Source organism: Bombina bombina, chromosome 4 (assembly GCF_027579735.1).
Source record: "Bombina bombina isolate aBomBom1 chromosome 4, aBomBom1.pri, whole genome shotgun sequence".
Taxonomy (NCBI): Eukaryota; Metazoa; Chordata; class Amphibia; order Anura; family Bombinatoridae; genus Bombina; species Bombina bombina.
Window position 1 is genome coordinate 520,168,436 of NC_069502.1, and position 25,333 is coordinate 520,193,768.

At 38.8% G+C, this 25,333-nt stretch overlaps 1 protein-coding gene across 1 annotated transcript in view; it reads left to right on the forward strand.

Moving 5' to 3' along the window:
- Positions 1-25,333, forward strand: part of KCNQ5 (potassium voltage-gated channel subfamily Q member 5) — a 433,357-nt gene that overhangs the window by 381,329 nt on the left and 26,695 nt on the right. The gene's annotated exons all lie outside the window — the stretch shown is intronic.

Genomic DNA, 25,333 nt, shown 5'->3' on the forward strand with positions numbered 1-25,333 from the left:
GAAACATTTTGATAACTGCACATCTATGTAATTTTAAAGAAACATATCATAGTCTTAATACTATCTAATATCTAATATTTTTTTAACAATAATGTGTTTCACTTTTTTGGCTCAACTTTTTCTGAACAATGCAACCAAAATGTCCTTTAGCTATAAAAACATGGATTCAGTCAGTAATTTAGTGGTGAAAGAGTTAACTGCAAAATATAGAGATATTAGAAAAAGGGCTACAAACATATAAAAGATCATTAAAAAAAAAAGCTAGAAAGTGCTAGAAAATTTTATTGTTGTACTATTGCACTGAAGTTAAGTGTACTGTATACTTAAAGGGACACTGAACCAAATTTTTTTTTTCTTTCATGATTCAGATAGAGCATGCAATTTTAAGCAACTTTCTAATTTACTCCTATTATCAATTTTTCTTCATTCTCTTGCTATCTTTATTTGAAAAGCAAGAATGTAAGTTTAGAAGCCGGCCCATTTTTGGTTCACATCCTGGGTTGTCCTTGCTGATTGGACAGCACCAATAAACAAGTGCTGTCCATGGTTCTAAACCAACAATTGTCTGGCTCCTTAGCTTAGATGCCTTCTTTTTCAAATAAAGATAGTAAGAGAATGAAGAAAAAAAATGATAATAGGAGTAAATTAGAAAGTTGCTTAAAATTGCCTGCTCTATCGGAATCACAAAATAAAAAATTTGGGTTCAGTGCCCCTTTAAAGGAACAGTAAACACTAAATACATTTCATGCACCTGCCTCGTTTTTTGGGTGCCGCTATTTTGGAACCTAGGTTTTACTGCAGGTATCTGAAGGACATTTGCTGGACTTCTGCAAACATGCCAGCAATGTAATGCAGTGAAACCTAGATTTCAATATGGTAGCGCCCATGAATAGAGGGAGGTGGGGAATAACCTCAATAATAAGCTTATTAAATGGATTCAGAGTTTAATGTCCATTCAAAGTAATCTCCAGAGTGGCCATGCACTGCCAAGCCTGAGCTGAACATAACCGGTGACTGTTAGCTACGCACATATGCCTGTCGCTCCTGCTTTGTTCACCTAAGGACCAGTAGTGCATTGCAAATCCAGAGCTGACTTTAAAAACATGTTTAGCAAGCAATGGTGCAATGATAAATTTCTCTAAAACATTAGAACATTTTATCATTGCTACTTTATGTTCATGTGTGTTTTTGTTCAAAAGTGTATAATGGACCAAACTTCCAACCTTTATACAATGTTGGGGAAAAATGTTCATATCACTATTTATATTTTATTTCTTAGTGTGGACATTTCAGAATAAGTCAGAGTAAGTCACAATAATGCCTCTTGGTATCTTGCTGAAATGTAACTCCGTACTATGAGTGCATAGTGTAGTTGGCTTAGAAGGTTTGTGTCTTGAGTGCTATATGGGAGCAGTGTCTATCACTGTTATATATTAAAAGGGCATTAAACACATCTTTTTTGTTTACCTTTGTGCTTGTCCCACAGGCAAAAAAAGCTTATTCTGTAACCTACAAGTGATGTAAAATTAAATAACTGGTAAAGGTGATTTTCAGTATTTTAGAAAACCTTGGTTATATATTTTGCTTTTATGCCTCTCTAAGGGCCTGATAAATTATAGTGCAGACTTCACAAGGGCTGAACTCTGAATTCTCTAAGAAAAAGGAGAGATGAGACTGGGCGGCACTATTATTGGTGCAGGAGGTGCAGTGGCACCAGGGCCCAAGTGCTTGGGGGCCCATAGCAGCCAGTCTACACATAGGTGTGTGCAGAATGTGTACACTCCTAATGCAGGGGGGCTTTTAATTAGTGAAGGTTAACGCTTATCTATCAATTTATCTATCTATCTATTTTAAAAATCTTTATACAGAACAGTATGTATGTTATTACAATTGTTTTTTTGTTTTTTTTTATAATCACTTTATTAAGAATCCAACAAACAGAAATTATGTCATTTTGCAAACAGAAATAATAAGAAATGCAAAAAAAATAATATACAATTTCCAGATAAATTCTCAGAGATAGATATTACAAATACCTTTACACCTGGTTTATATCTTGTTTAAATATGCAAAGAAACAAACAACAATTTTTTTCCAATTCAAACCATCATGAGTAATGGATTCTATTTATCCACCTATTCACCTATTAAATAAACCTAAAAAAGAAGAGAGTCTCCTTATTTATACGCAGTGCTCATCAAAGGGGGCACTAAACATCTACCAGTGCGTGCTAACCCCACTGATTCGGCAAGAGAAAAAAAAAAAAAAAAGAGAGGGGGAATATACCAACCGCGGCGAGCCGTTACCTCCCTCCTTGGATATTTATAACCACTGTTGGGGCAGTACCTCCTCCACAACCAACGTGATTAAGAAAAGTGAGGTCCCTAAAGGGGCAATGAACTGAGTCTGAGTTTCGGAAGGCCATGACAAGATTATATTCTTCCACTTATCGAAAAACGATCTAAACTGTTTTTCCGACGCTCGAGCTAAGCCTTGTCTTTCTATTGTCATTTGTAATTTCATATTGCTTATAAATTCTGCTAGCCTAGGGGGATCAGGGGATCTCCACTTCATCTATCACTTCTTTGTCTAAGGTCTTTTTCTAGAAAGAATACATTACACGGGGAAATTTCTACTCTCTCATGCATAAATCTGTTTAACCAGTATTGTACTTTACCCCAAAGGCAATGTTTCAAGTCTGCCATCGCTTGCTTACATTTTGAGCAATTCGCATTTTGCCCTCCCTGCCCCCATTTCCCTATTCTATAAGGTGTAAGATAATAGTTATTCATCAGTTTAAACTGCGATTCTCTCCAGGTCACCAATAGTGTTACTTCCCTGGCCTGCTCGAAGCTCTTTGCAATTTCCTCCGTTTGTATTGTCTCAAAATATCTTAATAGTGTCTCTTTCATCTTATTCAGATGATTTTCTCCCGACACGGCCTGTAACGCCTGATACCAATAAGATAATGCATGCTTCCCTGCCTTATATTGTTTAAGTTCTGACTCAATTCCTGGGTCCCAAACCATTCTATGCCTCTGTAACAAATCTGAAAGAAAACTTCTAACTTGCAAATATGCAAAAAAGTTATTTGCCGGTAAATGGAAGTTCCTTGCTACTTCCTCATATGTTTGTATTATCCCCCTATCCAGTTGCATTATCTGAGCAAAATACGTTATCCCTTTTTGTCTCCAGGTTCTAAATACTGCGTTGTTTGACCCTGATGTAAAATCTGGGGTTCCAATAATTGGCAAATATTTTGATAATTGAAAATCTTGGCCTCTAAGGGCACAGTATTTTTGCCATGCCTGAACAATATTAGCAAATGTAAGCAAATTGCTTATATTGCTTGGTAATCTGCAATATGGGTGGTGCAAAATTGCCTTAAGGTCAAATGGCGCTGTTAAAGCAGACTCTAGTCTGTAATATGTAACGTAATTTGCCTCTAAGATCCAATCTATACCAAATTTGATAAGTGTGACAATATTATAATAGCTAATGTTGGGTAACGCGAGGCCTCCGTATTTTTTACTCTGTGTAAGTTTCTCCAAAGCTAACCTAGGTCTCTTTTTTCCCCATATAAAACTAGTACATGCCTTTTTGTATTTGCCCACATCCTGTTTGGAAATGAATCAAGAACAGTAATTGGGGAAACACTATTGTTTTTATCAGCATTATTTTAGCCGATAAGGATAGATAGTGTATATTCCATCTTTCTAGTTTCTCCTGAAGGTTATTAAAGAATTCACTATAATTTAAATAGTACCAGTCCTTGGGGTTTTTACTCAATTTGATACCTAAATAATTGATATGGCCCACTTCTCTAAATATATGCTGAGTGCAACTACTCCTTGTTTTATTAATCCAGAGTAGCTCCGATTTCTTGGAATTAATTTTATATCCTGAGAATTGGCTGAAGCTCTTAATGATTTCTAGACATTTGGGAATACTTACATTAGTATCTTGTAGGAACAGAACAATGTCGTCTGCATAAAGTGAAATGGTTATCCTCTGGCCTCCCAGCGGAATCCCTTGCATCTCCTGTCTTAGCAGTACTGCCAGTGGTTCAAGAGCAATGTCAAATAATAATGGTGATAACGGGCAACCTTGTCTCGTCCCCCTTTGAAGTGTGATGTAATTTGATAGTTCCTCATTTACTAAGAGTTGAGACCTGGGACTGCTATATATCTTTTTTTATCACATTTACTAGATTCCCATCTATGCCAAATTTATTTAGAGCAGTAAATAGGTGGTCCCATGCAATTGAATCGAATGCCTTTTCTGCATCGATTGTTAAAAGTCCTTTACGCTGTCTTTGTTACAATCTTGACTCCTGTTATAGTAATACTGTAGTCTAACATAACTAGGACCCGTTGAATGTTGTGCACCGGATTTCTTCCAGGAATGAAACCTGTCTGATCCGTATGTATCAGGTTCCCTACTGCTCTTTTTAGTCTGTCGGCTAAAATTTATGTGAAAATCTTATAGTCCTGATTCAGGAGTGAGATGGGACGATATGACCCCATATCCTCCGGGCTTTTGCCTTTTTTATGGATTAGAGATATTATTGAGTCTGTAAAGTATGGTGAATCCAGTTTGCCTTGCATGTAATAACTATTGTATAATCTGGCCAGTGTTCCCGTTACTTCGTCCCTTATCATTTTATAGAATTCCGCCGGGAGGCCATCTGGCCCTGGCGCCTTATTGGCTTTAGTTTTTTCTATCATGTACTTAATTTCTTCTTCTGTAATTTCTTGATTAATTAGTTGAAGAGCTTCTCTAGATATTCTTGGGATATTAATTTTTTGCCAAAATTCAGATTTCTCATTCTCGCTAATTTCCTCCCTAGAGTATAATTTTTGGTAGAACCTAAAAAAAGCCTCCGTATTTCAGAAGATTGTGTGAATGTTTTGGTGCCTTCCTTGATTATGGGAATCATATTCCTTCTTTTCCTAAATTTAACAATTTTTGCTAGGTATTTAGCGGAGATCCCCCGATACCCCTGGCAGTACGCTCTCGTCTTCATGTCTTCCCGTGCCCAACACTCTCTCATATACAACTCTCTCTCGTTTTTCGCTTGCATATACTTCTTCCATGTGTCTGACTTAGGGTTACTAATGTATTTACCGTAACAGTTTTTAAGCTGATTAGCTAATTGTATATCTCTGGGTTTCCACTTACGTTTTCTTTTTATCATATATGTTTTAATCTCCCCTCTTAGGACTGCTTTCCCCGCTTCCCAGAATATTTCTACTTTCGATATATGTGCCTTATTTAATTTATAATAATCTTTCCATTTCTCCGCGAGCCACTTATGAAATTTCTCGTCAAATATCATATATTTGGGGAAAAAATTAGTTCATGTTACTAGCGTTCTTCTTTATCCTTCCATCTACCTTTAAAGTAATTATTGCATGGTCAGAAATTAATATTTCTGCTACTTGTGACTCTAGGTCACTAGAGAGAATATTTTCCTCAACCAAGAACATGTCTATACGCGAACATTTTTTATGTCCTTTTGATTCGCATGAGAAACTACGTTTGTCTGGATGCTGTAGATGCCATGGGGGGTAGTTATCAACGTGTCTACTTTTTCTGCCTTCGCCGGCCCAATACGCCCGCCTAAGCTCGCCTCACATCGCTGCCGCGGACCTGCAAAAATTCGCCTAAGTTATCAAAAAAGCTGTCAAAAATCCGCGCACCAAGTACGGGGCGATGAGCAGCGGACTGTGATAGTTATCACTCATCCGATCTCGCTGCTCTTCGGCTATTTTACAACTTTCTTGCTAGCCTGTCACTAAGCACCTACACTATGCTATACTGTTCTACCCCCTATACCGGCGCCCCCGGAGCCTCCCGCAACTAAAACATAATTTATGCTTACCTGATAAATTCCTTTCTCCTGTAGTGTAGTCAGTCCACGGGTCATCATTACTTATGGGATATTAACTCCTCCCCAACAGGAAGTGCAAGAGGATCACCCAAGCAGAGCTGCTATATAGCTCCTCCTCTCTACGTCACACCCAGTCATTCGACCGAGAACCAAACGAGAAAGGAGAAACTATAGGGTGCAGTGGTGACTGGAGTATAATTTAAAAATTTAGACCTGCCTTAAAAAACAGGGCGGGCCGTGGACTGACTACACTACAGGAGAAAGGAATTTATCAGGTAAGCATAAATTATGTTTTCTCCTGTTAAGTGTAGTCAGTCCACGGGTCATCATTTCTTATGGGATACCAATACCAAAGCTAAGTACACGGATGACGGGAGGGACAGGCAGGATCTCTATACGGAAGGAACCACTGCCTGAAGAACCTTTCTCCCAAAAACAGCCTCCGAAGAAGCAAAAGTGTCAAATTTGTAAAATTTGGAAAAAGTATGAAGAGAAGACCAAGTTGCAGCCTTGCAAATCTGTTCAACAGAGGCCTCGTTCTTAAAGGCCCAAGTGGAAGCCACAGCTCTAGTAGAATGAGCTGTAATCCTTTCAGGAGGTTGCTGTCCAGCAGTCTCATAGGCTAAGCTTATTATGCTACAAAGCCAAAAGGATAGAGAGGTAGCAGATGCTTTTTGACCTCTCCTCTGTCCAGAATAAACGACAAACAGGGAAGAAGTTTGGCGAAAATCTTTAGTTGCCTGTAAATAAAATTTCAGGGCACGGACTACATCTAGAGTGTGCAGAAGTCGTTCCTTCTTTGAAGAAGGGTTAGGACACAATGATGGAACAACAATCTCTTGATTGATATTCTTGTTAGTGACTACCTTAGGTAAGAACCCAGGTTTAGTACGCAGAACTACCTTATCTGAATGAAAAATCAGATACGGAGAATCACAATGTAAGGCTGATAACTCAGAGACTCTACGAGCCGAGGAAATAGCCATTAAAAACAGAACTTTCCAAGATAATAGCTTGATATCAATGGAATGAAGGGGTTCAAACGGAACACCCTGTAAAACGTTAAGAACTAAGTTTAAGCTCCACGGTGGAGCTACAGTCTTAAACACAGGCTTAATTCTAGCCAAAGCCTGACAAAAAGCCTGAACGTCTGGAACTTCTGACAGACGTTTGTGTAGAAGGATGGACAGAGCTGAGATCTGTCCCTTTAAAGAACTTGCAGATAAACCCTTTTCTAAACCTTCTTGTAGAAAAGACAATATCCTAGGAATCCTAACCTTACTCCATGAGTAACCCTTGGATTCGCACCAGTGTAAGTATTTACGCCATATCTTATGGTAAATTTTCCTGGTTACAGGTTTCCTAGCCTGTATTAAGGTATCAATTACTGGCTCCGAAAATCCACGCTTTGATAAAATTAAGCGTTCAATTTCCATGCAGTCAGCTTCAGAGAAATTAGATTTTGATGTTTGAAAGGACCCTGAATTAGAAGGTCCTGTCTCAGAGGCAGAGACCAAGGTGGACAGGATGACATGTCCACTAGATCTGCATACCAGGTCCTGCGTGGCCACGCAGGCGCTATTAGAATCACTGATGCTTTCTCCTGTTTAATCCTGGCAATCAAACGAGGAAGCATCGGGAAGGGTGGAAACACATAAGCCATCCTGAAGGTCCAAGGTGCTGTCAAGGCATCTATCAGGACCGCTGGAGCTTGGCGTTCCGGCGAGACGCCATGAGATCCATATCTGGTTTGCCCCAACGTCGAAGTATTTGGGCAAAGACCTCCGGATGAAGTTCCCACTCCCCCGGATGAAAAGTCTGGCGACTTAGGAAATCCGCCTCCCAGTTCTCCACTCCTGGGATGTGGATCGCTGACAGGTGGCAAGAGTGAGACTCTGCCCAGCGAATTATCTTTGATACTTCCATCATCGCTAAGGAACTCCTTGTCCCTCCCTGATGGTTGATGTAAGCCACAGTCGTGATGTTGTCCGACTGAAACCTGATGAACCTCAGAGTTGCTAACTGAGGCCAAGCCAGAAGGGCATTGAGAACTGCTCTCAATTCCAGAATGTTTATTGGAAGGAGACTCTCCTCTTGAGTCCATGATCCCTGAGCCTTCAGGGAATTCCAGACAGCGCCCCAACCTAGTAGGCTGGCGTCTGTAGTTACAATTGTCCAGTCTGGCCTGCTGAAGGGCATCCCCCTGGACAGATGTGGCCGAGAAAGCCACCATAGAAGAGAATCTCTGGTCTCTTGATCCAGATTCAGCGTAGGGGACAAATCTGAGTAATCCCCATTCCACTGACTTAGCATGCACAATTGCAGCGGTCTGAGGTGCAGGCGTGCAAAAGGAACTATGTCCATTGCCGCTACCATTAAGCCGATTACCTCCATGCATTGAGCCACTGACGGGTGTTGAATGGAATGAAGGGCACGGCAAGCATTTAGAAGCTTTGTTAACCTGTCCTCTGTCAGGTAAATTTTCATTTCTACAGAATCTAAGAAGGGAACTCTTGTGAGTGGTAAGAGAGAACTCTTCTCCTCGTTCACTTTCCACCCATGCGACCTTAGAAATGCCAGTACTAACTCTGTATGAGACTTGGCAGTTTGAAAGCTTGACGCTTGTATCAGAATGTCGTCTAGGTACGGAGCTACCGAAATTCCTCGCGGTCTTAGTACCGCCAGAAGAGAGCCCAGAACCTTTGTAAAGATTCTTGGAGCCGTAGCCAACCCGAAGGGAAGAGCTACAAACTGGTAATGCCTGTCTAGGAAGGCAAACCTTAGATACCGGTAATGCTCTCTGTGAATCGGTATGTGAAGGTAAGCATCCTTTAAATCCACTGTGGTCATGTACTGACCTCTTTGGATCATGGGTAAGATTGTCCGAATAGTTTCCATCTTGAATGATGGAACTCTTAGGAATTTGTTTAGGATCTTTAAATCCAATATTGGTCTGAAGGTTCCCTCTTTTTTGGGAACCACAAACAGATTTGAGTAAAACCCTTGTCCGTGTTCCGACCGCGGAACTGGGTGGATCACTCCCATTAGTAAAAGGTCTTGTACACAGCGTAGAAACGCCTCTTTCTTTATCTGGTTTGTTGACAACCTTGAAAGGTGAAATCTCCCTTGTGGAGGAGAAGCTTTGAAGTCCAGAAGATATCCCTGAGATATGATCTCCAACGCCCAGGGATCCTGGACATCTCTTGCCCAAGCCTGGGCGAAGAGAGAGAGTCTGCCCCCCACTAGATCCGTTTCCGGATCGGGGGCCCTCACTTCATGCTGTCTTAGGGGCAGCAGCAGGTTTTCTGGCCTGCTTGCCCTTGTTCCAGGCCTGGTTAGGTTTCCAGCCTTGTCTGTAGCGAGCAACAGCTCCTTCCTGTTTTGGAGCAGAGGAAGTTGAAGCTGCTCCTGCCTTGAAGTTACGAAAGGCACGAAAATTAGACTGTCTAGCCCTGGGTTTGGCTCTGTCTTGAGGCAGGGCATGGCCTTTACCTCCCGTAATATCAGCGATAATTTCTTTCAAAACCGGGCCCGAATAAAGTCTGCCCCTTGAAAGGTATGTTAAGTAATTTCGATTTAGAAGTTACATCAGCTGACCAGGATTTTAGCCACAGCACTCTGCGTGCCTGAATGGCGAATCCGGAATTCTTAGCCGTAAGTTTAGTTAAATGTACTACTGCATCAGAAATAAATGAATTAGCTAGCTTAAGGGTTTTAAGCTTGTGAGAAATCTCATCTAATGTCGCTGAGTCAAGGGTCTCTTCCAGAGACTCAAACCAAAATGCTGCCGCAGCCGTGACAGGCGCAATGCATGCAAGGGGTTGTAATATAAAACCTTGTTGAACAAACATTTTCTTAAGGTAACCCTCTAACTTTTTATCCATTGGATCTGAAAAGGCACAGCTATCCTCCACCGGGATAGTGGTACGCTTAGCTAAAGTAGAAACTGCTCCCTCCACCTTAGGGACCGTTTGCCATAAGTCCCGTGTGGTGGCGTCTATTGGAAACATTTTTCTGAATATAGGAGGGGGTGAGAAAGGCACACCGGGTCTATCCCACTCCTTAGTAATAATTTCAGTAAGTCTCTTAGGTATAGGAAAATATTTATCCAACCTACACATTTTCTCTGGGATTGCAACTGTGTTACAATCATTCAGAGCCGCTAACACCTCCCCTAGTAATACACGGAGGTTTTCCAGCTTAAACTTAAAATTTGAAATGTCTGAATCCAGTTTATTTGGACCAGATCCGTCACCCGCAGAATGAAGCTCTCCGTCCTCATGCTCTGCAAATTGTGACGCAGTATCAGACATGGCCCTAGCATTATCAGTATACTCTGTTCTCATCCCAGAGTGATCTCGTTTACCTCTAAGTTCTGGTAATTTAGACAAAACTTCAGTCATAACATTAGCCATGTCTTGTAGAGTGATTTGTAATGGCCGCCCTGATGTACTTGGCGTTACAATATCACGCACCTCCTGAGCGGGAGATGCAGGTACTGACACGTGAGGCAAGTTAGTCGGCATAACTTCCCCCTCGTTGTCTGGTGAATGTTGCTTAACATGTACAGATTGACTTTTATTTAAAGTAGCATCAATGCAATTAGTACATAAATTTCTATTGGGCTCCACCTTGGCTTTTGAACATATTGCACAAAGAGATTCCTCTGTGTCAGACATGTTTACACAAACTAGCAATTAGACTAGCAAGCTTGGAAATACTTTTCAACTAAATTTACAAGCAATATGTAAAAACGTTACTGTGCCTTTAAGAAGCACACAAAAACTGTCACAGTTGAATAACAATGAACCGGATTAGTTATAGAAACCAAATTTAGCAAAGGATTGCACTCATTAGCAATGGATGATTAACCCTTAATATCAGAAAAAAACGTATAACAATTTAAAATATAAGCGTTTTTATCACAGTCAAGCACAGTCTCACAGGTCTGCTGTGAGTGATTACCTCCCTCAAAACTAGTTTTGAAGACCCCTGAGCTCTGTGGAGACGTCCTGGATCATGCAGGGAGAAAAAGACAGACTGTGACTGAATTTCTGATGCGTAGTAAAAGCGCCAAAATAGGCCCCTCCCACTCACACTACAACAGTGAGGGAAGCTCAGTAAACTGTTTTAATTTAAAACAAACGACAGCCATGTGGAAAATAAAGCCCAAAACAATTTTCACCAAATACCTCAGATAATTAAACGATTTAACATGCCAGTAAACGTTTAAAATCTAATATATGAAATGTCATTAAAAAGCCTGCTGCTAGTCGCTCACACTGCAAGTTAGGCTAAAAGTTATATGCATACAGTATTTTCCCAGTGAAGTGCCATTCCCCAGAAATACTTAAGTGTAAACATATATACATATCAGCCTGATACCAGTTGCTACTACTGCATTTAAGGCTGTACTTACATTATATCGGTATTAGCAGTATTTTCTCAGTCAATTCCATTCCTTAGAAAATAATATACTGCAACATACCTCTTTGCAGGTGAACCTGCCCGCTGTCCCCTGATCTGAAGTTACCTTACTCCTCAGAATGGCCGAGAACAGCAAACGGATCTTAGTTACGTCCGCTAAGATCATACACAAAAACTCAGGTAGATTCTTCTTCAAATTCTGCCTGAGAAGGAAACAACACACTCCGGTGCCGTTTAAAATAACAAACTTTTGATTGAAGATATAAAAAACTAAGTTTAATCACCACAGTCCTCTCACACATCCTATCTATTAGTTGGGTGCAAGAGAATGACTGGGTGTGACGTAGAGAGGAGGAGCTATATAGCAGCTCTGCTTGGGTGATCCTCTTGCACTTCCTGTTGGGGAGGAGTTAATATCCCATAAGTAATGATGACCCGTGGACTGACTACACTTAACAGGAGAAATAAAGTTACTAACCCCTAAACCGCAACTCCTAGACCCCGCCGCAACTCTTATAAATGTATTAACCCCTAAACCGCCGCTCCTAGACCCCGCCGCAACTCTTATAAATGAATTAACCCCTAAACCGCAGCTCCCGGACACTGCTCCCACCTACATTATACCTAGTAACCCCTATCCTGCCCCCCCTATACCGTCACCTTCAATAATAAAGTTATTAACCCCTATCCTGCTGATCCCGCACCTCGCCGCAACTAAATAAATAGTTTAACACCTAAACCACCACTCCCTGACCCTGCCGCAACCTATATTAAATTTATTAACCCCTATCCTGCCCCCCCTACACCGTCGCCACCTATAATAAATTTATTAACCCCTATCCTGCCCCCCACTACACCGCCGCCACTGTAATAACATTATTAACCCCTAAACCTAAGTCTAACACTAACCCTAACACCCCCCTAACTTAAATATTAATTAAATAAATCTAAATAATATTTCTATTATGAACTAAATTAATCCTATTTAAAACTAAATACTTACCTTTAAAATAAACCCTAATATAGCTACAATATAAATAATAATTACATTGTAGCTATCTTAGGATTTATTTTTATTTTACAGGCATCTTTCAATTTATTTTAACTAGGTACAATAGCTATTAAATAGTTATTAACTATTTAATAGCTATCTAGCTAAAATAAAGAGAAATTTTCCTGTAAAATAAATCCTAACCTAAGTTACAATTAAACCTAACACTACACTATCATTAAATGAATTAAATAAATTAACTACAAATAACTACAATTAAATACAATTACATAAACTAACTAAAGTACAAAAAAAAAAGAAGCTAAGTTACAAAAAATAAAAAAAATAAGTTCCAAACATTTTAAAAATATTACAACAATTTTAAGCTAATTACACATAATCTAAGCCCCCTAATAAAATAACAAAGCCCCCCAAAATAAAAAAATGCCCTACCCTATTCTAAATTAAAAAAGTTCAAAGCTCTTTTACCTTACCAGCCCTTAAAAGGGCCTTTTGTGGGGGCATGCCCCAAAGAATTCAGCTCTTTTGCCTGTAAAAGAAAAATACAACCCCCCCAACATTAAAACCCACCACCCACATACCCCTAATCTAACCCAAACCCCCCTTAAAATAACCTAACACTAATCCCCTGAAGATCATCCTACCTTGAGTCGTCTTCACTCAGCCGAGCAGCGATGGAATCGAAGAGGACATCCGGAGCGGCATAAGTGATCATCCAAGGGGCGCTGAAGAAATCTTCCATCCAATGAAGTGATCCTCCAGTCGGCGCTGAAGAAGTCTTCCATCCGAGTGATGTCATCTTCCAAGAGGCGCTGAAGAAGTCTTCTATCCGGGCGATGTCATCTTCCAAGCGGGGTCTTCAATCTTCATCCTGCCAACGCGGAACATAGAATCCTATCAGCCAATCAGAATTGAAGGGGCGCCATCTTGGATGACGTCCCTTAAAGGAGCCTTCATTCGTCGGTAGTCCGTCGGTAAAGAAGGATGTTCCGTGTCGGCGGGATGAAGATTGAAGACCCCACTTGGAAGATGACATCGCCCGGATAGAAGACTTCTTCAGCGCCTCTTGGAAGATGACATCGCCCGGATGGAAGACTTCTTCAGCGCCGACTGGAGGATCACTTCATCGGATGGAAGATTTCTTCAGCGCCCCTTGGATGATGACTTCTGCCGCTCCGGATCTCCTCTTCGATTCCATCGCTGCTCGGCTGAGTGAAGACGACTAAAGGTAGGATGATCTTCAGGGGATTAGTGTTAGGTTATTTTAAGGGGGGTTTGGGTTAGATTAGGGGTATGTGGGTGGTGGGTTTTAATGTGGGGGGGGTTGGATTTTTCTTTTACAGGCAAAAGAGCTGAATTCTTTGGGGCATGCCCCCACAAAAGGCCCTTTTAAGGGCTGGTAAGGTAAAAGAGTTTTGAACTTTTTTAATTTAGAATAGGGTAGGGCATTTTTTTATTTTGGGGGGCTTTGTTATTTTATTAGGGGGCTTAGATTAGGTGTAATTAGCTTAAAATTGTTGTAATATTTTTAAAATGTTTGTAACTTATTTTTTTTATTTTTTGTAACTTAGCTTTTTTTTTTTTTGTACTTTAGTTAGTTTATGTAATTGTATTTAATTGTAGTTATTTGTAGATAATTTATTTAATTCATTTAATGATAGTGTAGTGTTAGGTTTAATTGTAACTTAGGTTAGGATTTATTTTACAGGTAAATTTCTCTTTATTTTAGCTAGGTAAGCTATTAAATAGTTAATAACTATTTAATAGCTATTGTACCTAGTTAAAATAAATTGAAATTTGCCTGTAAAATAAAAATAAATCCTAAGCTACAATATAATTATTATTTATATTGTAGCTATATTAGGGTTTATTTTAAAGGTAAGTATTTAGTTTTAAATAGGATTAATTTAGTTCATAATAGAAATATTATTTAGATTTATTTAATTAATATTTAAGTTAGGGGGGTGTTAGGGTTAGTGTTAGACTTAGGTTTAGGGGTTAATAAATTTATTACAGTGGTGGCGGTGTAGTGGGGGGCAGGATAGGGGTTAATAAATGTATTATAGGTGGCGACGGTGTAGGGGGGCAGATTAGGGGTTAATAAATTTAATATAGGTTGCGGCAGGGTCCGGGAGCGGCGGTTTAGGGGTTAAACTATTTATTTAGTTGCGGCGAGGTGCGGGATCGGCAGGATAGGGGTTAATAACTTTATTATAGAGGGCGGCGGTATAGGGGGGGCAGGATAGGGGTTACTAGGTATAATGTAGGTGGCGGTGGGCTCCGGGAGCGGCGGTTTAGGGGTTAATACATTTATTATAGTTGCTGCGGGGTCAGGGAGTGGCGGTTTAGGGGTTAATATGTATAGAGTAGCTTGCGGTGGGCTCCGGGAGCGGCGGTTTAGGGGGTAATAACTTTATTTAGTTGCGGCGGTGTAGGGGGGACAGCTTAGTGGTGTTTAGACTCGGGGTACATGTTAGGGTGTTAGGTGTAGACAGCTCCCATAGGAATCAATGGGATATCTGGCAGCAGCGAACATGAACTTTCGCTATGGTCAGACTCCCATTCCTATGGGATCCGCCGCCTCCAGGGTGGCGGTTTGAAAACCAGGTACGCTGGGCCGGAAAAGTGCAGAGCGTACCTGCTGGTTTTTTGATAACTAGCAAAAGTAGTCAGATTGTACCGCACTTGTGTGCGGAACATCTGGAGTGACGTAAGAATCGATCTGTGTTGGATTGAGTCCGGCGGATCAAAGCTTACGTCACTAAATTCTACTTTTGCCAGTCTCTAGCCTTTGATAACTAAGGCGAATCAGCCTCGCCACAAATACGCTGCGGAATTCCAGCGTATTTGAGGTTGACGGCTTGATAACTAGGCCCCCATATATCTTTTAATTTAAGTTTTTTTGCAAATTCTCTTAAAACTTTTGCCACTCTCAGATGCTGTCTATTATCTTTGAAGGGAAATCTATCTAAGTATGGCTGCATCGTTGCATTTAAATCCCTGGCCAAGATTATGCTTTGCCCCAGATAGGGTATTAATTTATTCGTCATTTTTACCCAGAAATCTCTATCTAATCCATTTGGACCATATACATTACAAAGTGTCCATATTCTATGCTCAATTTCTAATTGCACGATAACAAATCTCCCTGCCGGATCTAATTCCTGCTTATTGATTTTATATTATAATTTCTTATTGAGCAATATAGCTACACCGCATTTCCTACTATTGGAGGGGGTCGCTAGAATTTCCGAGATCCAGTTAACCTTTAATTTTACTAACTCCGAGTCCTTTAAATGCAGTTCTTGTAAAAAAATAATATCCGGGTGGTGCCGTTTGAGCAATTTAAAAATATTTTTTCTTTTAATGGGGGAGGTTATACCTCCAACATTCCATGAGGCGAAATTGAACATTTATTATTTAAAAAAGTTTTATTAAAACTTTTTTTTTCTTTTTTTCCCCTCCCTCTCTATCCACTTCCTTCCTCCTACCATTCTACCTTCCTGGGGGTGGGGGGGGAGGGGGTAGGTTTACGGCCGCCCCGGGAGGGGGGAAAAAAGAGAAAAAAAAAAAAGGGGGAAAGAATTTAATGAAAAAGAAATGAGAAGGAAACACCTATATCTATCCATATTACTTCAGAAAAAAAGTCTGTAACAGTTGCAGAACATTTCTTCCTACCGTGTGTCCTTGGACACCTCTATACCTTTCTCTGTGTAATATCTTCCTGCTTCTTCAGCCGAGTTTAGAGAGATATTATCACCTTCCACATTTGTGATTATAATTTTAGCCGGATATCTCATTGTTGCCTTTAATCCTGCTTTTATCAGATTCCAACAGAAAGGTCCCATCAGCTTTCTTTTGGAAGAAGTATCCACAGAGAAATCTTGGAATATGAACACTTGTTTAGTATCTATCTTAAATGCCTTGTTTTTCCTATACTGTCTTAATATGATCACTTTGTCCTGAAAATCGAGATACTTTATCAAAACCATTCTTGGGCGTGTGGACCCGTCTGCATACTTTCTAATACTCCCAATTCTGTGTGCCCTCTCTACTCTCATTTTTTCTGAGGTTATATTCACCCCTAATAAAGATGGTAAAGTGACTGATCCAAATAGCACTAGATCTTCAAACTCCTTGCTTTCAGGTAGTCCAACTATACGTATATTATTCCTACGGGATCTATCCTCTAAGTCCTCAATTTTCAATTGCATTAATTTAATCTTCTCTTCATAGTTCAACCAGTTTACATCATGGGTATTAAATCTATCTTTAAGATCAGAAACTCTTTCCTCTACCTCTGATAATCTGTTGGAAAACGACCTAATTTCTGCTGACAGAATAACAATTTCTTTTTTAATGGAATCGAATTGAGGTAATATTAAATCAGCTAGTTGATTGTTCGATAATTGCTTTTCTGAAATATTTGTGGGAGCCTCCATTGTTCCCTCTGATCCTGTCTCTAACAAAGCCTTTGCTTTTTTATCTCTCTTTGTTGGCATGGCTGGGGACCTTGTCTTGAGATTGGGTATATATTTTTCCATATATGTGACTAAGTGCAATAGTGTTAAGCCAAAAAAAAAATTTGAAAAATTGGACTGCTCGTGCGCAGTGTGTGTCGCCGCTAATAGTGCTCTAAGTGCGGTTAATCCTTAAGAATAAGGACTACCCCCAAAAAGTGCTTTCAATTTATGTCGGACGATGTCCGGAAAAAGTGTAATAGTGTAAAAGTAGGATTGTAAGTGAAATAAATGTTTCTACCTCTGGCTGTGTGCGCCAATTTGTGTAACATGGCCCCTTAATGTGTACCCCCTAACCCAGCTTGGTGTACCAACCCAATGATCAAGAAGTAATAGAGATAATCCTCTAATCAAGACCCCCCTGACTCGTTTTGCAATCTTAGAGACCTGATAATGCAACCTGTCACAATGTATTGAGCCTTAACTTGTGCTGTATCACATACAGCTATTGCAGTCTTTAAATCAGAAATATATTAGAGTGCTCTAACGCTGCCTTTTACCAGGAACTTGTTTAACTTGGAGTTTTAACCTAGTAGACTTTTGCTACAATTCCTGGGAATCTGGGTATGTAAGGGTTTTTCCCCTCTACCCACTGCCAGTAGAACAACAACAAAGAAAATGTACTAATGCTGTAACCTTTTATAACTTTAAGTAGCAGTTACCCTTCTTTGACTTGCAAAAGAGTTACACTTTCTGTGTTTATCTTAGGATTCTTCTAGCCTAATACCTTCATAATGAAAAAAGCTGCTTATGTCTAATACAGTTTCTTGAAATGTTTTTTAAACTATAGGCGTTACTCAACCTTTTATACCTTTTGTAAAGATTTTTACTGCCACTCTGTCAGCAGAGTGTCACAGATGCTTTATACTGATTACCCAAAGTAGTGCCTGTTCATATACACACACACTGCTTTCTTAAATTAGGGCTCAATTAACCCCTTGCAACCTTTCCAGTGGAATTATATATATGGAAAAGTTCTAGATTCAAGCGTCCAGCAATATGCACTAACGCTGCCTTTTACCAGGTTTTTGCTTGGCTTAGGTTATAACCTAGTAGACTTTTACCACAATTCCTGGCAATTTATAACATTCTTTCTTAAGACTTTTAGCTAGCAGTTACCCTTCTTTATCATGCAAATTAAATACACATTCTATGTTTATATTAAAATTCTTCTGACCTAATAACCAAAAGAGCAATGTTATATGTACATACTTGCTGATATCTTTAGTTAAAATTCTGTTAATTTTTTACTATAATTCCAGAGAAAGAACAAAAACTCTTCATTTGAGTAACCTATTATTACCAGTTATCTGGTTAGCAATTATCCTTGACTGGACAACCCTAATGCAATGTTAATAAACCACCTCCTTTAGCCTTTATGTTAAGAAAGAAAAACAGCTTGTATCTAAACAGTTTCTAAGAAGAAAAAAAAAATGTATTTTTAATCTATAGGTGTTACTTAACCTCTGTACCTTTGCAGAAATTTCTACTGCCAATATATCAACAATATGTCACCGAAGCTTTAAACAGATTACCCACAGTAGTATCCTTTCTTATACACACACCTTACTGCCTTTAAATTGAGGCTCAATTAGCCCTAATATGGTGAAATATATGGAAAATTTATATATACAGGCGTCTAACATTATATTAAACTTAACAAAAGTTCATCACTTCAGTCTTTAACAGTAGGCAATTTCCCAAAGCAAAAAAAAAAAAAAAAAAAGATTATGCATGAAATCTATTCATGTTCCTGCTTCTTTTATCTTATAGTGTCAGCTGGCTTAGACTTTAAATACACTGCACCCAATCATCCATGTTGATTGACTTATCCTGTTCCTGGATTGTCCAGTTGCTTATAGAATGTCAACGTCTTATGTTTTGCTTCATGTTGTTAGGCCTACCACCAACAGGGAAAAACAAGGGGAGCAGACCCCAATACTCCTCTGATATAGCCTTAGATTATGCCTTCTCCCTTGTATCTCCTCTTTTATATGGGACAAGCGTATAGAGACAAAATCTCTCAAAAAGGTGTAGAAAAAATAAAAGTCAGTTTTTTTTATTCCTTTTTGCCTTTTACATGGAGTGAACAAAACAGCCTTAAACCACACCTTTAACTTATGTAGGTGTATCCAGCTTACAATCTTCCATTGCCTTTCTGTTTGGGCCTGTTTGTGGGGTGTTTAAATATACAGAGCACAGGTCCGTGCTAGAAACTCTGTCAACCATGTATCTAAGCCCCTTATGACTCGTTTTGTCTGTTTGTGAGACTGAGTGTAAAGATCTTTTCCTCTTTCCCTGCTCCCCTCCCTTAGGAGTTACAGTTAGGGTACGAGGCTTAACTCAGCTTTCTGCTTTATTTAGTGTGTGAGTGTCCCTCTTCCCCTTAGGCCGGTATTAGGGCCGAAATAATTTAAGCCAGATATACAATAGGTGAAAAACAACTGTCCTCCTGCAGACACACACAGCAGTCTATACACACAGGTTCGTACTTTATGCACTCAGTGTCTTTGTAATACTTGCATTTGCCACCGCATGACCACGACCACCTCGGCTGCTGCTCCTTCCTAACCTCGGGTCCAAGCGTGACACCTCCCGTCTGTCTCCGGGTGAGGGGGGCAGCAAAACTTTCTTGCAGCTGTTGTTGGCTTCAGCCTCTGTCGGGTCTGCCTATGGAAGCAACATCCGGTCTCGATCGGAGCTCCGACACTACTCTGGTTGCTCCTCAGTGCCTGACCTGCTGTGTGTGTCTCGCGGCCAGTACCATCCGGCCTGTATTGGCTGTAGTAGGCTTCCGTCTGGGGATGGTACGTCCTCCCCAAGCAGGGCTCTCACCCCCGGCAATATGAGCCTTTGTTATCGGGGTGTTGTGAATACCAGCTCCCTCTCACAGAGCTGACAGAGTGCGTGTATCTTCAGCGTGCTCCTCCCACCGGAAGCCTCTTTCAAATCTTACTTGTATTACAATTGTTAATGAATTACCTTTGGGGGACTCAAAACATGTTGCACGAAGGCCCTCTGTTGAGTTTTCTTACATTTACAGTTTCTGCTTTGTATTTTATACTAATTTATACTTCAGATTAGTCCCTTTCAGTTTTATTACATTTAAGCATTGCACTTTCTATTTTGTATTTTAATGCATTTAGATTTAGACAGTGATTTTACAATGAACGTTTCTGTGTTACTTTAACAAATTAGGATCATATTTTGTATATTTCTTTGTGTTTTTTTTACAAATTAGATTGCACTTTGTATTTATGTGTAAAATACATCTGACTGTTTCCGAAAGTAGGGGGGGGGGGGGGCAGGGAAGTTCCTTGGGCTGAACAGGGTAGTTTTCAGGGGTGTAACAGGAACACTTTTAACCACAGTCTTCTAGGGCATAAATGCAGCACAGGACAGTCCACTGTAGTTTAAAAGGCTTTTATTTTTCACAGCAACAACAGGCAGTTCAGTTTCAAAACAGGGCAATCCTTCCTCTGCAGCAATGTTAAGTACTTTTTTGTAAATAGCAGTACTTTCAAGCATGTCCCAGCACTTCACAGCATTTCACAAGTGCTTTGTCAAAATAATTTAATTTTCATTTCACAGAAACAAAAGTCTTTAACACACACACTAGCTCCTCTAGCTGGGTAACTCTCTCTACTAGGCCTGTCAGGCTTCTATTTAAACCCTCACAGCTTCTAATTAACCACATATGTGATTAGCTGCTTAATCAAAACAACCTGAACTGGACAGCTTAACAGCTGTCTGGGATAATGGCCCACCCTCTCTCCAATTGTCCCAAACCCCAGGGACTCAGAACACAGTTTACCAACTGCATAACCAAATACACACACTCTCTCCCTGGCATTTTAACGGAAATGAGAAATAGCATGTACAATGCTTGGTCTTACATATCTTCCATTTATAACCAGGCCTTGCTTTCTGTCACAGGGAGTATGTCTGAAGTTCTGTCAAATTATCATGATATTCTCTAAACATTTTACTCCAACAGGTCTCACTGAATTATCTCACCAGCTGTATGCAGGTGGTTAACTGACAGAAAAGTAATGTGTTCCAAACTAGAGTCATGTGCAAGTTAACTTGTAGTGAAAATATTTCTGTTTAATTTATATTTGCTGAAAACTGAGGGACAGATTACAAATGGAGCGGTAATTATCGTTCATGCTCGAGCTAACTCTACTAGAATAAAAAATTTTTGCACGTGATGGATAACGGACATATTTACAAATTGAAAGTAAAAGGTTTTCACTTACGCGCTAACTTGACGCTAGCAAAAAGCCAAAGTTTCAATATAGCGATAGCGTTAATGTATTCGGCCGTAGAGGCTGATTTATTAAGCAGTCAATGCTGCTTGTTCCGCGCAAGCCTTCCGGCTCGCCAGAATCAGGAGTTTCTCGTCCGTCACCTCTGAGGCAGTGCACAGCAATCATCCTGATCTGATGTGATCGGGATGATTGAAAACCCCTGCTTGCGGCCAGCGAATGTGCAGAGAGCAGCATTGCACAACCATTTCACCAGCGTACCCTGTCGGCATTTAGCGATGTCAGGCGGACATGTCCGACATTTAATAAATCACCCCATTGACTTCAATGGAGTGGGAAAAGTGAAAAACAAACCTACTCATGATAACCCAACATAAAATATTAATATTTCACATTCCATTGTTCTTCATATAGCAGAATATGTTCTATTTATTCATAAATACATGTTAATATATATAAGGGTGGGGACCCAGCTTCAAATAAAATCTTCCAGTATTTCTTGGAGTATGATAGATATTTTCTTCCCTTGATCTTTGCTTTTCCTCCAGTGTTTCCTGGGTTATGGTAGGTCCTCTCGTTTTTCCAAACGTTTCCACATAGTATATATAGATAACTATTTACTACCCATTAAAGTTATTATTCATAACATGCAGGAAAATAAAACACAACCACGATTAAAGCGTTTACCCTTCGTATTGTCATCTGTAATACGAAGGGTAAACTGGGTAGTAAAAAGTTATCTATATATACTACATGGAAACGTTTGGAAAAACGAGAGAACCTACCATACCCCAGGAAACACTGGAGGAAAAGCAAAGATCAAGGGAAGAAAATATCTATCATACTTCAAGAAATACTGGAAGAATTTAAAGGCCTCTTCAGAGGAAAACTGAGAAAAGCTGGGTCGTAAGGGAAGATAAATCATCCACTATTCAGACATATTTGGATCCTTAAAGGGACGGTCCTTAAGTACCCCACTCCTGTGCCTTTTACTTACCTCATACGATTGAGGTAACATCTTGTGAGTAGTCACTGCATAAATTCTCCTTTTGGATAAATATATTTTACACCCACGAGGTGTAATGAATATATTCACCACTGTGTTTTAATATAATTTATGAACTGCATTTATGTAAACTATTACAGAATGTTATTTTGAATTGCACTTAACTATATATCATACATATGTACCCATCTTTATCTGCACTTTAGACATAGTGTCAATATCAATTGACGATTGTTGTACATATATACATATATTTTTTTCTTTGTATATATAACTATATATTTTAGACATGTATCTGTAAATTACCTCCTTTCAGGATTAGCGCTATTGAATACCCTCTCTCTTTGTTCTCTTTATACACACACACACACACATATATATATATGTGTATGTATATATATATATATATATATATATATATATATATATATATATATATAGATAGATAGATAGATAGATAGATAGATAGATAGATAGATAGATATAGATATACATAGGAATAATGATTTAAAAATACAAAAAAATATTCCCCTATGTGAAGAACATTGGAATGTGAAATATTTAAAGTTCATACATAGTTAAACACTTTATTAAAGAAAGAATAATGCATAAATATAATTTGTATATGTTTTAGCTAGTTAACTGCAAAGGGCTTCAATGCACTTTTATATATGTCTAGATATGTATACATATGCATGTATGTATCACATATATATATATATATATATAGATATATATATTTTATAATACAAAGTACATTATATTGCATGTGAAGAATTTAAGAGTGTAAAATATGCGTTTTGTGTATCGCATTTCTCAATTTAGATCTTAACGTGATCGTGTTAAGATCTAAATTGAGAAACGTGATGCGCAAAAGGCATATTTTACATTCCTATGTTCTTCACATAGAAAAATAATGTACTTTTTATTATTAAACATATATATATGTCTATATATATCGGATACATAAATATATATGTACACACACACACATATATATATATATATATATATACATATACATCTTAAGGCATATATGTATGTATATCTAAGTTAAAGCCCTCTATGTTAAAAACCTCATATCTTTAAGCTCTTATAACTTTTTATTTTTATTGCAATATTTTAAAAAAATAAAAATAATTGTTATCAGTTTTATTATGAGTGTAACTGTACTTTTAAAATGTAATTTTGATGGTTTTGTTCAACTTTTTAATCTAACAGTTAACCAGAGCTCTGAGGTTGCAATAACCCGACGCGTTAAATTTAATTGGGCTCGAGTGAATGAGTTTACTTTCAACTTATAATAGGCTTCCTACTTCAGGCGCGCGCAAACATCCGCGATAAACCCGTGGGGTCCATACAGGCTTTTAGTGTTTTGTATTGCCCGAATAGAAATTAAAGCACATATTTTACCTGTGAGCACCTGTCTATACAGGCAAAATGTACATATATTTATATATATTTTTTTAAAGGAAGTTGTCTACTATACAGAAGAAAATATTTGGGGTCCGTACACGTTTCAGATTTTTTTGTTTGTTTGTGTGTCACTAAAGAACTCCTTTCCCATTAAAACCCCTTTTAATGAGACCTTTTTTATTTTATTTTTTTTGGAGGTACTGGGGTTTATCAAGATCACCACCATTTGAACAAGCACACAATTTTCTTTCAAATTAGAGGCATTTTGATCATCTGTAGCTGCTAAGGGAGCTGAGATCGATGTGTTTAAATCACTCCCCACATCCAGCTCCCTTGCAGCAACACTAACTAACCTTTGTGACATCACCGATTGTCTGTGGCAACATCACCAGCACTCCTATTAAAGGCTTGGCAGTGCCTCCCACTGACTAGGCCATCAAGAATGCCCGGTCTTTAGTGCAAGGGATCGTTAAAAACAGCATCTGATTGGCAATCTCCCTGCATTACAAGAACAGCTCAACATGGATTGAACTGGTTAAAAAGTTTTTACACCAAATCTGCAAGATTCCACCCTCATATATTAAGAAAGATATTTCAAAATGGGTAACTTTACATCAACTTGTTGGCCAAAAAAATGACTTAAAGGGATATGAAGTTTCATTATTCAGATAGAGCATGCGATTGTCAAAAACTTTCTAATTTACTTCTATTATCAATTAGCAGTTTTGCAAGAATGTTATCCATTTGAAAGAGCACAAAATGGCAGCACTATATCCTGCCATGTAGTGCTCCAAATGCCTACCTAGGTATCTCTTTTAAATGGTATGCTTTAAGATTATATTATATATTATAATAACCTGTATAGGATCTAGGCCCATATCCTATGTTAGTTTAATGACAATGCTGTAATTTTTTAAAATTTCCACAATCACAATTCTATATTACATTCTGACTTGATTACAAGATTATCCTGAAATAGTATTTACGGTTCCTATTAGAACTGGGAAATATCCGTGTATTTAAATGGGTAATAGAATCAGAAATATCAAAGGTGACATTATGATAGATCCGGAGCCACCTTTTTTCAGGAACACTATTTATCTCCCTCTTATTATTTCTTTCTTATTATGTCTTGCATATTCCCTAGTTTCCCATATTGTCTGTATTACCATTTTCGTCTTACTTCCCTCTGCACTGCTTGTTATACATAGAATTTATAATCTATTATCTCTCAATTTCCCTTAGGTAACCTATAATAAGCTTTTATTCTCTTGTCAATGCATTTTCACTATGTAATCAATCATTCAGTTGTTTTTATTTTCGCTTTATGTCCTTGATTTCTCCCAATACTCCAAATAAATTACTTGCTAGTTAAATCTTGCTAATGGGTAATTCACCACTTTTTTAAAAAAAAAAAAAAAATTGGCACAAAACACAACTGAAAAGCTGGGCTACCTCCTGAGGGTCATCTACGGGTCTTATGACAATTGGACTGATTTTTAAACTGCAATATACAGGAAAAAAAATATTCAGTCTTCCAGTGCTCCAGACTCAGGGCCCACTTTTCTAAAGCTCTCTGGTATGAGGAGATTCTATAAAAAGCCTCATAAGTACTACAAGGCCCTTCAGTAAAAGGCACCAATTTTCTTAATGCTAGCATCTTTCTGAGATTTGGGCCTTATGCTGCTCTTTTGCCTGGTCCACTCTGAAACCACTGAGTAAATTTGTTGAAAATATCAATAAGCATTATAGAGCATCCTTCCTGGGTGTTCTCTGTTTCCTTCCATGTCC